The following is a 16,096-nucleotide window of genomic DNA, read 5'->3' on the forward strand; positions in this document are numbered from 1 at the left end:
CAGGTAATAGATGAATCCGACACAAGATTGAAATACAGTTTCTGATTTTCAGACACTCAAAGGAAAGAAACCCAAATTTCGAATAGAACAAAGCAGTTGATGCTGATTTCAAACACGAAAAGGTGAGGAAAAGCAAAGTTTTCAACTTCAATCAAACAGCAGAAATTTTCTTTTCTATCTCCCTCCCTGATTTCTGAACCCTCTCTTTTCTGATTTTTAGAACTATCTTTGATTTTCTGAACTATATTTTTCTGCACTCTCCACTGTCTGTCCAAAAATCCTCCTTAACTAATGGAATCCTCCTCTATTTATCCTAGCATCAGCCCATTCAAACTGCCTGTTAAAATCCACTGAACTCCCTCTCATGTTCTCCTGCTATTTTTCCACTCAAAGATTAAAATAAAAACCCTTCCCATGAGATTCCCCTGACAGCCTCTTTTTCATTATTAAAATGGTTTGTCATTTTATTAAACTAAGCAAACATGGGCAGCAGGAATATACCCTGACAGCACATGTTGTCCAATTGACCCTAATTCATTAAAGAACTACAAATTGTCATGCTTTCTGATTTCCTGAATCTAAAGTGAATAAACAAGGCTAGTAATCTCTATCTTATGTGCACAAACAGGGTCAACAATTCAATATCAATCCAAACTCAGCTTAGGTTCAGTTTGAAACTAGTATGAATTCATATGCACATATATTCAGCAGAATCAAGCTAACAGGAGGCTCAGAATCAGGGAAGGTCAACAAAACTGGCACCAAACAGTTCGAAGGGAACAAATAAACTACAAACAATTAATCGACGAAACTTAATTAATCGACTACGTAGTGTACAACATACGACTGGCAACAAACAATCAGAACCAAACAGGCAGACTTGTGATTTCAATGGTATTGACAAAACAGGGCTAAAAGGAAACTTAATTAATCGATGAAACTTATAGAATCGATTACACAGCTTGTTATATACTTGAACAAACGAACAGGAATAATTCGATCAAATAAAGGGTCTGATTCAGAGAAAAGAAGAACAAAGCAAAGAAATTGGAAATAAAATTATTCTAAACGACAGACGAACAACAAAGACAAACAAACAACAATAGATCAAACAGAAAGGGAAAAGAATACCTCGAGCAAACTAGGTGAAACGGGCCCGAACTCAGACTCGACCTTTTTGAGGTCGAACGAACCTTAATCAAGTGTACTCAACAGAGAACACTTTGACTAAGGTCTATTAGACCCTCAAACCTCTGCTAATTAGGACAACATCCTGATTTCTGGATTTCTAGTGTTCTTGGGGCTCAGATTAGGGGTTCAGGTTTTCCTGGTTAGATAACCAAGCCTGGTTTGGTCACGAGGGAGGTCAGGGGAGTGCCTGGTGTGAATCTGGGGTAGGTTGGTGTAGATTGGGGTTTTGTTAGAACCTTCAAATGAAGATTCGAGGTGACGGGGAATGATTCGAGGCAAGGGGGTAGCAGATCCTTGTTCAGGGGGTTGAGGTGTACTAGGGGCATTAAGATGGTGGTCACCGGCTTCGTTGCCGCCGGGTTTACGGTGAAGGGAAAAGGGGGCGGCGCTAGGGTTTCGTGGGGTTTGGGTCTGGTGAGGGAGACGACCTAAAGGAAGGGGGGGGTCTGGCTTAGGGGCGTGGGGGTAAGGGATAAGGGATTATATACGGGGTGGATGGTTTGATCTTGACCGTTAGATCAGTCGAGATCAACGGCCTGGATCTCTCACTTAAAGAAAACGACATCGTTTGGTTAAGTAAGACCGGGTTGGTCTTTGGGTGAAATGGGTCGGGTCAGGTAATGGGTAAGGGAGATGGGACGAGGGTCGTCAGATCAACTTGGTTTGAACGGCTGAGATGGGTTGTTCTTGAAACGACGTAGTTTTGGTATCAAACTACGTCGTTTGGTGGCCTGGGAGATGGGTCTCTTGGACCGGCTGCCTTGGGCTGCTTTTGGGCCTCAAATTTTCCTAAAAAAAACTGGCCCAATCCGATTTTCAGACCAATTTGCACTCTTTTTCTTTTATTTTCTAATTTAAAACACCATACATAATTAAAGTAAAACTAAACACATATTAATTAACACTTAACACAATTATCACACACATATTAAAATATTTAAATAGGTAAAATCACACCATGACAACAAATAGAATAAAAGATGCATATTTTGTGGTTTTCCTTTTAATAACTGAATTATGGTTTAATTACACATGACATATTTTTTGTATTTTTGTTTGATAAGCCTAAATAAGAATGGACAAGACCACAAATAACTACCAAAAATGCCACGTAAATTCCAAAAATTGTACAGCAAGACCATTTGTTATTGTTTTTGATTTCTTTTGGAGTAATTGTCGTGTAAACAAAAATCACGTACTCACACTTTCTACTCTGTGTTATTTCTTATTGTTGCACTTAGTTGTAGTGTCTCATTCTATACTGTTATACCTTATATTTCATTTAATCTCAGTAGAGCCTTGACCTTCCTCGTCACTTCCCGACCGAGGTTAGGCTTGGCACTTACTGAGTACCGTTGTGGTGTACTCATGCCCTTTCTGCGCATGTTTTTCATGTGCAGATCCAGTTACTTCCACTCAGTCTTATCACACTTGAGGCGAGGCATTCTGTAGAGACTTCAAGGTACATCTGCCGCGTCTGCAGACCGAAGAGTCTCTTTCTATTCTCAGTCTAGTATAGCCCTTCTGTATTTTCCTTGTTGATAGATATTTCTGGAGTTAGAGCTTTTTATATAAACTCTTAGCTTGTGATTCATGGGGTTCCGGATTTTCGGAGTGTTAGGTTAAGATATTTTAAACACTGTTTCATTTGTTATTTCGGTTTTTAATTATTTTCTTTCCGCAAATTGGTTTTTTCTGCATTTGTTAGGCTTACCTAGTCGTAGAGACTAGGTGCCATCATGATAGTTCACAGAAGGCGAACTGGGGTCGTGACAAACGCTACTCGCATTTGATTTTCTTTTTGCACTTTGCATATTTTTAAACCACATAGTCCTTATTGACATCTAGTTACTAATATAGAACCACCGTAAAGTACCTCTCTAATTTTCTCAAGACTCCACACACACACACACACACACACACACACACACACATATATATATATATATATATATATATATATATATACACACCAATATTTTCTTTTGCTTTTCTTTTGGAGCTTGAGTATCTTCATATAAAAAACTTTGAGGTATTTGCTTCTACATACAATGTACAACCTTACCAATTTCCAAATTAACACCAACACCCCCAACTTAGGCTTTTAGCATCATTCTCAACATTTAAGGATGGGCAGGTTCAAAAGAGGGAATTATTTCACAAAGGGGTAAAGGTTTGTAATGAGGCAGCCAAAGAAAAGGTCAAAGGCTCAAATGGAGTAAACTAGTGATAGTATTTATGCAATGATAGGCTGGATAGGCTAAAGAGACTTTTTCATAGATCTCAAAGAGTGCCTAAGGTCATCCCTCCAACCAAACATAATTAATATTAGCATTGAAAGATCAACCGAGCATGTTCTAGTTGATAAAAGTAAACATAAGAATTATTTTTAACAAAAACTACCACACATGGCACATGAACTAATCAAGATGGATCAATTTCACTCCTTGATAAGAGCAATTAGAACAATATCATGCCAACTAGTGGGCAAAGAGTCACCAAATAAGCCAAAAAGTTATCACAAAATTATTCTTCCCCATGCAACTTACTTTTTCAATTTACAACCAAAATTCGGAGGGGTATTCTTAATTCACACTTCACATACAAGAGACTAATTTTATTAGTACCAAACAATCCAAAAGTCTCCACATAACAAGATAAGACTAATTCCCTTAAGAAAGTCGTCACGCCATCCATCATAGGAAATAGTCACCCAGTAAAAAGTCACCTGATTCAACAAAAAAATATTTCTTGGGAAAGAACTGTAGCATAAAGAAAATCCAAAAATTATTAAAAATTATATTACTACTAAAGAGATAAAAATAATATAAACTCAAAACTACTAAAGAAAATAAAATAAACACTAAAGGAATGAGAATAAAATAACTAAAAACTACTAAAGAAAATAAAATAATAAAAGCAACTAATACTAAAGGAAAAAAACTAACATAAACTAAACACTACTAAAGAAAATAAATAAATAAATAAAAATAAAATAGAATAACAAAAACGACTAATCCGCAATTATATCACCAATCACAAACTACGCCCGGCAAAGCACATGATAAACAATAGTAAAACAAGCCCAGCAAGGGCACACAATATCCATACAAAAGCATAATTCCGGCAAGGGTACAAGTTAAGTATCAATGTACACATAAAGTATACTCCCTATAGCCACCCCCAAATAAAACACTGCAGTGTCCTCACTGCACAATATCAAAATAAAATAAGAGTAGGTTGAGGATCTCCCTGAGGTCTGCATCAGACTAGCAGACTACGGGAAAAGTTAAATCACTGTCGTGTAGAGCTCTCGGCCTCATCATCATCGGTATCATCGGCATAATCACCAGCATCATTCGACAAGAAGGAATACTCTTCACTATCGTCTTTGTCCTCGACCAGTATCTTCCTGTTCGGCTGCCCCTATTTGAAGATGGCCTTGATGCCTCTCCACATCTTTATCATGAACTTTCCCTTCTTCTTATTTATCTCTTTCTCATTTCTTATGTCTGCCTGAAGATCTACATGTGCCTTGGCCATATTGTCATAGGCTGCCTCGAGCATGCCAACAGAAGCTACCAACTTCTCATGAGACTCTGCCTGCATTTTCTAGACCTCCATGTAGGTCTTCATTTATTCCCTGGTAAATTACTCGGGCATAGGCTGGGAGTGGGAGTGCCCACTAGGAAGCTATGACACTAAGTCACAAATGGATGCAAGCTGAGAATTAAGCATTCCAAATGGTCCCTCGGCTTGAGTAGCTTGTGAGGAGGACCCCTTACCTACAACAATCTCCATTTTCCTCTTCTTCCTTTTTAGCACATTGTCTTCTCCTGTTACTCTCAATGGGTGAAAGGGTTTGTCTGCCGGTATAAACTGATCTCCATCCTAACCTCAACCTACATATACCGGGACAACTATGTAATCAATGATGGAAAAATCAATGTCGAGCCACCTTGAGGCACATACTCCTTTAGCACCTGAACGATGTAATGACCAACATTTACTGGAAGGTCATCAAGGATGCAAGCAGTTATTAGGGCCCTAGTATATGACACATCAGACCTATTCCCACAAAGAGACACTTTGCTCGTAATTATATACAACCACATATTTTCTTCAGCTGTGAAATCACCACATTTGATGCTTTTTTCCTTTTAGCCCAAGTCATTGTTTGACCTGTAGGACAAAGCTTTGAGACTAGCCAATCACCATTGTCGCATGTATCTCTTTCTCGCAATGGCTCGAGCGGATGATTTTGAAGCCTAAAGACATCATTTATCTCTTCAACTCCAAATTTCACTATCTTGCTTTTTATTGTAAGTTCATGGTTTTGGAAATGTGTACTCTTTAAGTTGGCATATGTCACGACCCTAGTTCGCCCTCTATGAACTGTCGTGACGACACCTAGTCTCTATGACTAGGTAAGCCTAACAAATGCAGAACATAAATGAAACTTGCGGAAGAAATAATCAAAAGCCAAAATAACCGAATAAAAATAATAGTTAAAATGCCGGTCGGCATATACAATACAACATTCTTAGAATCAAGTACACTATCCCAAAAAACTCGGAAACTCACGGAACCATAAGCCTTTAGATATATACAATGTCTAACTCCAGAATATCTAACAAGGGAAAGAAATACAGAAGGGAAAATGTTTAAAAGCTAGAATAGAAAGGGACTTCTCGTTCCGCGGACGCGGCAGATGTACCTCGAAGTCTCTAGAGCAATCGCCTCGCCTCACGGGTGGTAGAACTGAGTCGCAGTACCTGGATCTGCACATGAAAAACATGTGCAGAAGGGGCATGAGTACACCACAACGGTACTCAGTAAGTTCCAAGCCTAACCTCGATCGGGTAGTGACGAGGAAGATCAGGGCCCTACTGAGATAAAATAAAAAATATAAGACATGACAGGATAAGATAAGCAGTATAGTTAAAAACTAACGATAAGAATTTAATACAGGAAAACAAGGAATAACCGGGGATCTCTCAGTATCCCGAGGATCTCTTAGTACCCTCAATATATATGTCAGGGATCTCTTGGTATCCTGAGGATCTCTCGGTATCTTCAGTATATGCTAGGGATCTCTTGGTATCCCGAGGATCTCTCGGTATCCTCAATATATGCTAGGGATCTCTTGGTATCCCGAGGATCTCTTGGTATCCACAATATTTGCTAGGGATCTCTTGGTATCCCGAGGATCTCTCGGTATCCTCAATATGTTCTAGGGATCTCTTGGTATCCCGAGGATATCTTGGTATCCTCAATATACGTGCCAGGGATCTCTCGGTATCTCGCACCTCAGTTCATACCATAAACATGTACAGGGGATCTCTCGAAAATGCCGTCCCGTAGTCCCAAAGTAAAACACATAGTAGCAACACAAAAATACTCAATTAAGCTCAATTTTGTATCAAGTAAACATGTAATTCTAGTCTAACATGCTTCACATAATTCAATTAAGGAAGTTTAAGCAAATAAACAATTTAGTCAATAAGACATGCTTTTTCTAAGCTAACAATATGTTTAAAATGGCAAGTGAAATGAAACGAAAAAGAGCACAATTAAAATTACTTAAAGAAAATCGGATTTTCAACAATTAGCTCAAGTACACACTCGTCTCCTCACATACAAGGCATTTCAAATATCAAATATACCAAATCCTAAGGAGAAGGTCCCCCACACAAGGTTAGACAAGCCACTTACCTCGAACCGACTCAAAATAACCCGAAACCATGCTCTTGCCACGAGTACTCGAATCCAAGTGGCCCAAATCTATTCAATTCAATTTCATAACATAAATAACACTTCAAGTAACTGATTCTACAAAGAAATTCTAAACTAATACGCGAAATAAGGTAAAATGACCAAAACGCCCCTCAGGCTCATGTCTCGGAATTGGGTAAAATCTATATTTTCAGAATCCTCATACTCTCACGAGTCTAACCATACCAAAAATATCCAAATCCGATGTCAAATCCTCAATCAAAACTCAAATTCTTGGTCTAAGAACTTTCCCCAAATTTTCATACAAATTCCAAAATTTAATGAAGAATTCATGTTTGGATTAATGGGCTACAAGAAAAAAAGGAGTTAAGAATCGTTACCCAATTGATATCTCTGAAAATCCCACAAAATCTCACTCAAATCCGAGCTCCCAATCTTAAGTTTTGATAAAAATGGCTAAACCCTCGATTTTGAAATTTTATATTCTGCCCAGGTATTTCCTTCTTCGCGAATGTGGAAGGACCCTCGCGTTCACGAAGCACAACTTCGCTTGGTCCAGCTTTCATTCATCATTAACGCGATACCCTAGTCGTGAACGGGGTGCACAATCTCCTCCTCCTATGCAAAAGCGGGAACACCATTGCGAATGCGTAGGTATAAGACCTCTCAGCTTCGCGAATGCAGGAGGAACTTCGCGAACGCAAAGTATTAAACCTTCCCCAGTCCCAACTCCTCTTTGCGAATGCGAGACCCCACTCACGAACGAGAAGAAGGAAACCAGAACTGGGCGGCTGCAATTTTTTCTGCAATTTCTCTAAGTTCCAAAATGACCCGTTGAACATCTGAAACACACCCGAGGCCCCCGGAACCTCAACCAACCCTGCCAACCAATCCTAAAACATCATTAAAACTTGATCCAACCTTCGGAACGCTCAAAACACCTATTTTTCATCGGATTCAAGCCCAAGAATTCCAAAAACTCTAAAAATACGTTTTCGATCAAAAAGTCTATCAAACCTCGTCCGAATGAATTGAAATTTTGCACACACGTCACATTCAACACTACGGAGCTACTCCAACTTCCGAAATTCCATTCTAACCCTCGGATCAAAATCTCACTATCGGACCGGAAACTTCACAAATTTAACTTTCGTCATTTCAAGCTTAGATTAGCTACGGACCTCCAAAACATAATCCGAACACGCTCCTAAACCAAAAATCACCCAACGGAACTATCGAAATTCCATTCCGAGGCCGTCTTCACACTGTTCCAACTATGGTCAAATTTCCAAATAAGGCTCTCATTTAGGGACTAAGTGTCCCAAAACTCTCCGAAACATAAAATCAAACATCCCGGCAAATCAAAATAGTAGAAATAAACTTGGGGAAAGCAGTTAATAGGGGATCGGGGCATTAATTCTTAAGACGACCGGTCGGGTCGTCACATCCTCCTACACGTAAACATTCATTCATCCTCGAATGAGCATAAAGACATACCTGAAGTAGTGAAAAGATGAGGATAATGGCTGCGTATATCCTGCTCGGTCTCCCAGATTGCCTCCTCGACCGGCTGGCCCCACCACTGAACCTTTACTAATGCAATGTTCTTTGACCTCAGCTTTCTAACCTACCTGTCCAATATTGCCACTGGCTCCTCAACATAGGATAGATCCTTGTCCAAATGGACTGAACTGAAATCCAGCATGTGCGATGGATCACCATGATACCTCCGGAGCATCAAAACATGAAATACCAGATGAACTCTTGCCAGGCTGGGAGGTAAGGCAAGCTCATAAGCAACCTCCCCAACACGCCTCAATATCTAAAAAAGGCCAATAAACCTCGAACTCAACTTTCTCTTCTTCCCAAATCTCATAACGCCCTTCATAGGCAAAACCCAAAGTAGAACCCGCTCTCCAACCATATAGGAAACACCACGAACCTTCCGATCCGCGTAACTCTTCTGTCTGGACTGGGCTGTACGGAGTCTATCCTGAATCACCTTGACCTTCTCTAAAGTATCCTGAACCAAGTCTGTGCCTAATAGTCTAGCCTCACCCGGCTCAAACCAACCCACCGGGGATCTATACTGCCTACCATATAAAGCCTCATACGGTGCCATCTGAATGCTAGACTGATAGCTGTTGTTGTAAGCAAACTCTGCCAATGGAAAGAACTGATCCTAAGACCCTCCAAACTTAATCACACATGCACGGAGCATATCCTTAAGAACCTGAGTACCCAACTCATGCTGAACGGCTCTCCAAAACCGTGATATGAACTGAGTACCTCTATCTGAAATGATGGAAACCGAAATATCATGCAGACGAACAATCTCCCAGATATAGATCTCCACCAACCACTCCAAGGAATAAGTAGTACACACAAGAATAAAGTGAGCGGACTTGGTCAACCGATCCACAATCACCCAAATAGAATCGAACTTTCTCAAAGTCCGTGGGAGCCCAACTACAAAGTCTATGGTGATCCGCTCCCACTTCCACTCCGGAATCTCTATCTGCTGAAGCAACCCGCCCGATCTCCGGTGCTCATACTTCACCTGCTGACAGTTGAGGCACCGAGCTACAAATCCAACTATATCCTTCATCCTCCGCCTCCACCAGTAGTGTTGCCTCAAATCCTGATACATCTTCGTGGCACCCGGATAAATGGAATATCGCGAGCTATGGGTCTCCTCTAGAATCAACTCTTGAAGCCCATCAACATTGGGTACACAAATCCAACCCTGCATCCTCAATACCCCATCATCACCAATAGTCACATCTCTGGCATCACCGTGCTGAACCTTGTCCTTGAGAACAAGCAAATGAGGGTCATCATATTGTCGCTCCCTAATATGATCAAATAAGGAAGACCAAGAAACCACGAAAGATAGAACCCGACTGGGCTCCGAAAGATCCAATCTTACAAACTGGTTGGCTAAGGCCTGAACATCCATTACCATAGGCGTCTCCGATGCTAGTAAATAAGCCAAACTCCCCAAACTCTCTTCTCAGCGACTCAAAGCATCGGCCACCATATTGGCCTTGCTCGGGTGATACAAAATAGTGATGTCATAGTCCTTCAGCAACTCTAACTACCTCCTCTGGCGCAAATTTAGATTCTTTTGCTTGAACAAGTGCTGCAAGCCCCGATGGTCAGTATAAATCTCACAAGGCAAACCATATAAGTAGTGGCGTCAAATCTTCAGGGCGTGAACAATGGCAGCTAACTCAAGGTCATGAACAGGGTAGTTCTTCTCATGTATGTTCAACTGTCTGGACGCATAGGCAATCACCCTACCGTCCTACATCAACACCGCTCTGAGGCCAATTCTCGAGGCATCATAATAGACCGTATAAGACCCCGAACCTGTAGGAAATATAAAAATTGGGGGTTGTAGTTAAAGCTGTCTTAAGCTTCTGAAAGCTCGCCTCACACTCCTCCGTCCACTAAAACGGAGCACCCTTCTAGGTCAGTCTGGTCATAGGAGCTGCAATCGATGAAAACCCCTCAACAAAACAGCGGTAGTAACCCGCCAAGCCAAGGAAATTGCGGATCTTTGCAGCTGAGGATGGTCTTGGCCAACTCTACGCGGCCTCTATCTTCTTCGGATCCACCTGAATACCCTCACTCGATACCACGTGGCCTAAGAATGCCACTGAATCCAACCAAAACTCACATTTAGAGAACTTAGCATATAACTTCTTTTCTCTCAGAGTCTGAAGCACATCCCTCAGGTGTTGCTCATGATCTTTCCGACTTCGGGAATACACCAGAATATCATCAATAAAGACCATGACGAACGAGTCAGGATACGGTCGGAACATACTGTGCATCAAATGCATAAAGGCTGCTGGGGCATTAGTCAGCCCAAATGACATGACAAGGAACTCTAATGACCATACCGAGTCCTGAAAGCAGTCTTCAGGATATCTGGTTCCCAAATTTTCAACTGATGGTAACTTGAGCGCAAGTCAATCTTAAAAAACACATGTGCGCCCTGAAGCTGGTCAAACAGATCATCAATACGAGGAAAAGGATAATGGTTCTTCACTGTAGCCTTATTCAACTGGCGATAATCAATACACATACGCATAGAACCATCCTTTTTCTTCACAAACAAGATAGGAGCACCCCAAGGTGATACACTGGGCCGAATAAAACCCTTATCAAGCAATTCCTATAACTGATCCTTCAACTCCTCCAACTTAAGAGGAGCTATACGATACGGAGGAATAGAAATGGGCTGAGTGCCCAGCAACATATTAATGCCAAAATCAATATCTCTATCAGGCGGCATGCCTGGAAGATCAGCTGGAAACACATCGGGAAAATCCCGTACTACTGGAACTGAATCAACCGAAGGGGTATCAATACTGCCATCTCTCACATAAGCTAAATACGTGTCACACCCCTTCTCAACCATACGCTAAGCTTTAAGAAAAGAGATAACTCTACTGGGAGTGTGATCTAAAGTACCCCTCCACTCAACACACGGTACACCTGGCATAGCCAGCATCACGGTTTGGCGTGACAATCAAGAATAGCATAATGGGGCGACAACCAATCCATGCCCAAGATAATATCAAAATCTACCTTGCTAAGCAAAAATATATTGGCTCTGGTCTCAAAACCACTAAGCGCAACCAAACATGACCGATAAATGTGGTCCACAACAAGAGAATCTCCCACAGGAGTAGAAACATAAATAGGGGAACTCAAAGAATCCTGAGATACACCCAAATGCGAAGCAAAATAAGAAGACACATAAGAGTAAGTGGAGCCTGGATCGAATAGAACTGATGCATCTCTGTGACAGACCAATATAATACTTATGATGACAGAATCGGAGGCAACAGCCTCGGTACAGGCAGGAAGGGCATAGTATCTGGCATGGCCTCCCCCTCTAGGGTGACCTCTACCTCCCCGACCTCCACCTCTAGCTGGCTGAGTAGGTGGGGTAGCAACTGGAGCTGTAACCATAGCCTGAGAACTCTGCGGGGCACGTTGAGAAGTCTTTGGAGGTGCACTCCTCCCAAGTCTAGGGAAATCCTTCACCACATGGTGTGTGTCACCACACTCAAAACAAGCTCTAGAATAACGTGGTGGTTGTGACTAGCTTAGGCCAGGTCTGCTGGACTGACCTCTAAAAGCACCCCGCACAGGAGGCACGCTAGATACTGGAGGTGCATCATAAGGCTACTGAGGTCTAGGAGGAGATGGAATACCACTGGCTGCTAGAAGAGCTAAATGAACAGGGCGACTCATATAACCCCTACCATGACGACCTGCTGTTAGGGCACGGGCACCAGAAAAATGGCCCAACTCTCGAGACCTCTTGGCCTCCCTTTCCTCTCTCTCCCTAGCATGCATACCCTCAATCCTCCTAGCAATTCTCATCACCTGTTGATAAGAAATATCCATCTCCAACTCACGAGCAATGCTAGACCTGATGCTAGGAATAAGGCCCTCAATAAACTGGTGAATCCTCCCGCAAACAGTAGAAACCAAGGCTGGTGCATGCCTAGACAAACCAGTGTAACGGACAGCATACTCTGAGATAGTCATAGCATCCTAGCGCAAATACTCAAACTCTGTGCAACATGCTTCCCTGAGCCTCTAAGGAACATACTCTCTCAGGAACAGATCTGAAAACTGAGTCCAAGTCAGTGAAGAAGCCTCGTCCGGACTATCTAACTCATAGGTGTCCCACTACTCATAGGCGGCTCCTCGAAGCTGGAAGGTAGTGAAGGAAACCCCGCTCGATCTTGATATACCAATGGTACGGAGAATTCGGTAACTCTCATCTAAAAATCCCAGAGCATCCTCAGATGCTAGACCACTGAATACAGGAGGCTTGTACCTCTTGAACCTCTCAAGCCTCAGCTGCTCCTCCTCAGAAGCCGCTGCCCTGCCCTCGGGTTGAACTGGCACTGCAGGCGGTACAGGAATAATCTTAGGGACCTGCTCAACATGCACTCGTTGCTCAGGAGTGCGGGCGGCAAGAGTCTATGCTCCTCCCCCATCCTGAGATGTAGATGCAGTAAGGGGAAGCAACCCTGCCTGAGCTAGAGTGGTGTACATGCTCATGAACTGTGCTAGTGTCTCCTAAAGAGCTGGAGTAGTAGTAGCAGTAGGCATGTCAGGTACCTGGACTCCTGTTGGAACTGCTGGTGGTACCTCGGTGGAAGCTCGCGCAGGTGCTCTAGCTGCACCACGTGTGCATCCTCGGCCTCTACCCCGGCCTCGGCCTTTGACGGCTGCAGTAGAGGCGTGGGTTCCTGATCATATCGGGTAGCACGTGTCCTCACCATATGTGAGAGAATAGAAGATAGAAGTTTAGAATTGTGATGTCAAAATATCGCACGACAAGGAAATCAAATAAAGTGGAATTTTCCTAACAGTTACATAGCCTCTCGTAGATAAGTATAGACGTCTTTGTACCGATCAACGAGACTCTAATAAACCGGCTTGTGATCTATGACTCCTATGAACCTAGAGCTCTGATACCAACTTGTCACAACCCCAGTTCACCCTCCGTGAACTGTCGTGACAGCGCCTAGTCTCTACGATTAGGTAAGTCTAACAAATGCGGAACATAAACGAAACTTGCTGAAGAAATAATCAAAAGCCAAAATAACCGAATGAAAATAATAGTTAAAGTACTGCTTGGCATATACAACACAACATTCTCAAAATCAAGTACACTATTCCAAAACTCGAAAACTCATGGAACCACAAGCCTTTGGATATCTATAATGTCTATCTCTAGAATATCTAGCAAGGGAAAGAAATACAGAAGGGCAAATGTTCAAAATCTAAATAAGAAAGGGACTCCTCGGTCTGCAAACGCGACAGATGTACCGCAAAGTCTCTAGAGCAGTCGCCTCGCCTCACGGGTGGTAGGACTGAGTCGCAGTACCTGGATATGCACATGAAAAACATGCGCAGAAGGGGCATGAGTATACCACAGGGGTACTCAGTAAGTGTCAAGTCTAACCTCGGTCGGGTAGTGATAAGGAAGGTCCGGGACCTACTAATATAAAATGAATAATATAAGACATGACAGTATAAGATAAGCAGTACAGTTGAAAACTAACGATAAGAATTTAATACAGGAAAACAAGGAATTCAATAACTAAAAACAGAGGCAAAAACAATCACAAGGAAATAGCCGGGGATATCTCAGTATCCCGAGGATCTCTTAGTACCCTCAATATATATGCCAGGGATATATTGGTATCCCGAGGATCTCTCGGTGTCCTCAATATGTGCTAGGGATCTCTTGGTATCCCGAGGATCTATCGGTATCCTCAATATGTGCTAGGGATCTCTAGGTATCCTCAATATATGTTCCAGTGATCTCTCGGTATCCTGCACCTTAGTTCAAATCATAAACACGTACAGGGGATCTCCCGGAAATGTCGTCCCGTAGTCCCAAAGTAAAGCACAGCAGCAACACAAGAATACTCAATTAAGCTCAATTTCGTATCAAGTAAACAGGTAATTCTAGTCTAACATGCTTCACATAATTCAATTAAGACAGTTTAAGCAAATAAACAGTTAAGTCAATTAGACGTGCTTTTTCTAAGCTAACAACAGGTTTAAAATGGCAAGTGAAATGAAACGGAAAGGAACGCAATTGAAATTACTTAAAGAAAATCGAATTTTCAACAATTAGCTCAAGTATGCACTCGTCACCTCACGTACAAGGCATTTCAAATATCAAATATACCGAATCCTAAGGGGAACGTCCCCCACACAAGGTTAGACAAGCCACTTACCTCGAACCGGCTCAAAATCAACCCGAAACCACGCTCTTGCCACGAGTACTCGACTTCAAATGACCCAAATCTATTCAATTCAATTTCATAACGTAAATAACACTTCAAGTAACTGATTCTACAATGAAATTCTAAGCTAATACGCGAAATAAGGTAAAATGACCAAAATGCCCCTCGGGACAACATCTCGGAATCGGGTAAAATTTATATTTTCAGAATCCTCATACTCTCATGAGTCTAACCATACCAAAATTATCCAAATCTAATGTCAAATCCCCAATCAAAACTCAAACTTTTGGTCTAAGAACTTTCCCCAAATTTTCATAAAAATTCCGAAATTGAATGAAATATTCATGTTTGGATTAATGGGTTACAAGCAAAAAAGAGTTAAGAATCGTTACCCAATAGATATCTCTAAAAATCCCACAAAATCTCGCTCAAATCCGAGCTCCCAAGCTTAAGGTTTGATAAAAATGGCTAAACCCTCGATTTTGAAATTTTATATTCTGCCCAGGTATTTCCTTCTTCGTGAACGCGGAAGGACCCTCGCGTTCGCGAAGTACAACTTCACTTGGTCCAGCTTTCCTTCATTGCCATTGCGATACCCTAGTCGCGAACGTGGTGCACAATCTCCTCCTCCTACGCAAACGCGGGAAGACCATCGCGAACGCGTAGGTAAGACCTCTCAACTTCGCAAACGTGGGAGGAACTTCGCGAATGCGAAGTATTAAACCTCCCCCGGCCCCAGCTCCTCTTCGCGAACGCGAGACCCCACTTATGAACACGAAGAAGGAAACCAGAATTGTGCTGCTGCAATTTCTCTAAGTTCCAAAATGACCGGTTGAGCATCCGAAATACACCCGAGGCCTCCGGGACCTCAACCAACCCTGCCAACTAATCCTAAAACATTATTCAAACTTGTTCCAACCTTCGGAACGCTCAAAAAAACATCAAAACACCTATTTTTCATCAAATTCAAGCCTAAGAATTCCAAAAACTCTAAAAATACGCGTTTGATCAAAACGTCTATCAAACCTTGTCCGAATGACCTAAAATTTTGCACACACGTCACATTCAACACTACGGAGCTACTCCAACTTCCAGAATTCCATTCCGACCCTCGAATCAAAATTTCACTATCGAACCGGAAACTTCAAAAATTTAACTTTCGGCATTTCAAGCCTATATTAGCTACAGACCTCCAAAACACAATCTGAACACGCTCCTAAACCTGAAATCACCCAATGGAGCTAACGGAACCATCGAAATTCCTTTCCGAGGCCATCTTCGCACTGTTCTAACTACGGTAAAATTTCCAAACTAAGGCTCTCATTTAGGGACTAAGTGTCCCAAAACTCTTCGAAACTTAAAATCGAATATCC

Source organism: Nicotiana sylvestris, chromosome 11 (assembly GCF_000393655.2).
Source record: "Nicotiana sylvestris chromosome 11, ASM39365v2, whole genome shotgun sequence".
In the NCBI taxonomy this organism is placed as follows: Eukaryota; Viridiplantae; Streptophyta; class Magnoliopsida; order Solanales; family Solanaceae; genus Nicotiana; species Nicotiana sylvestris.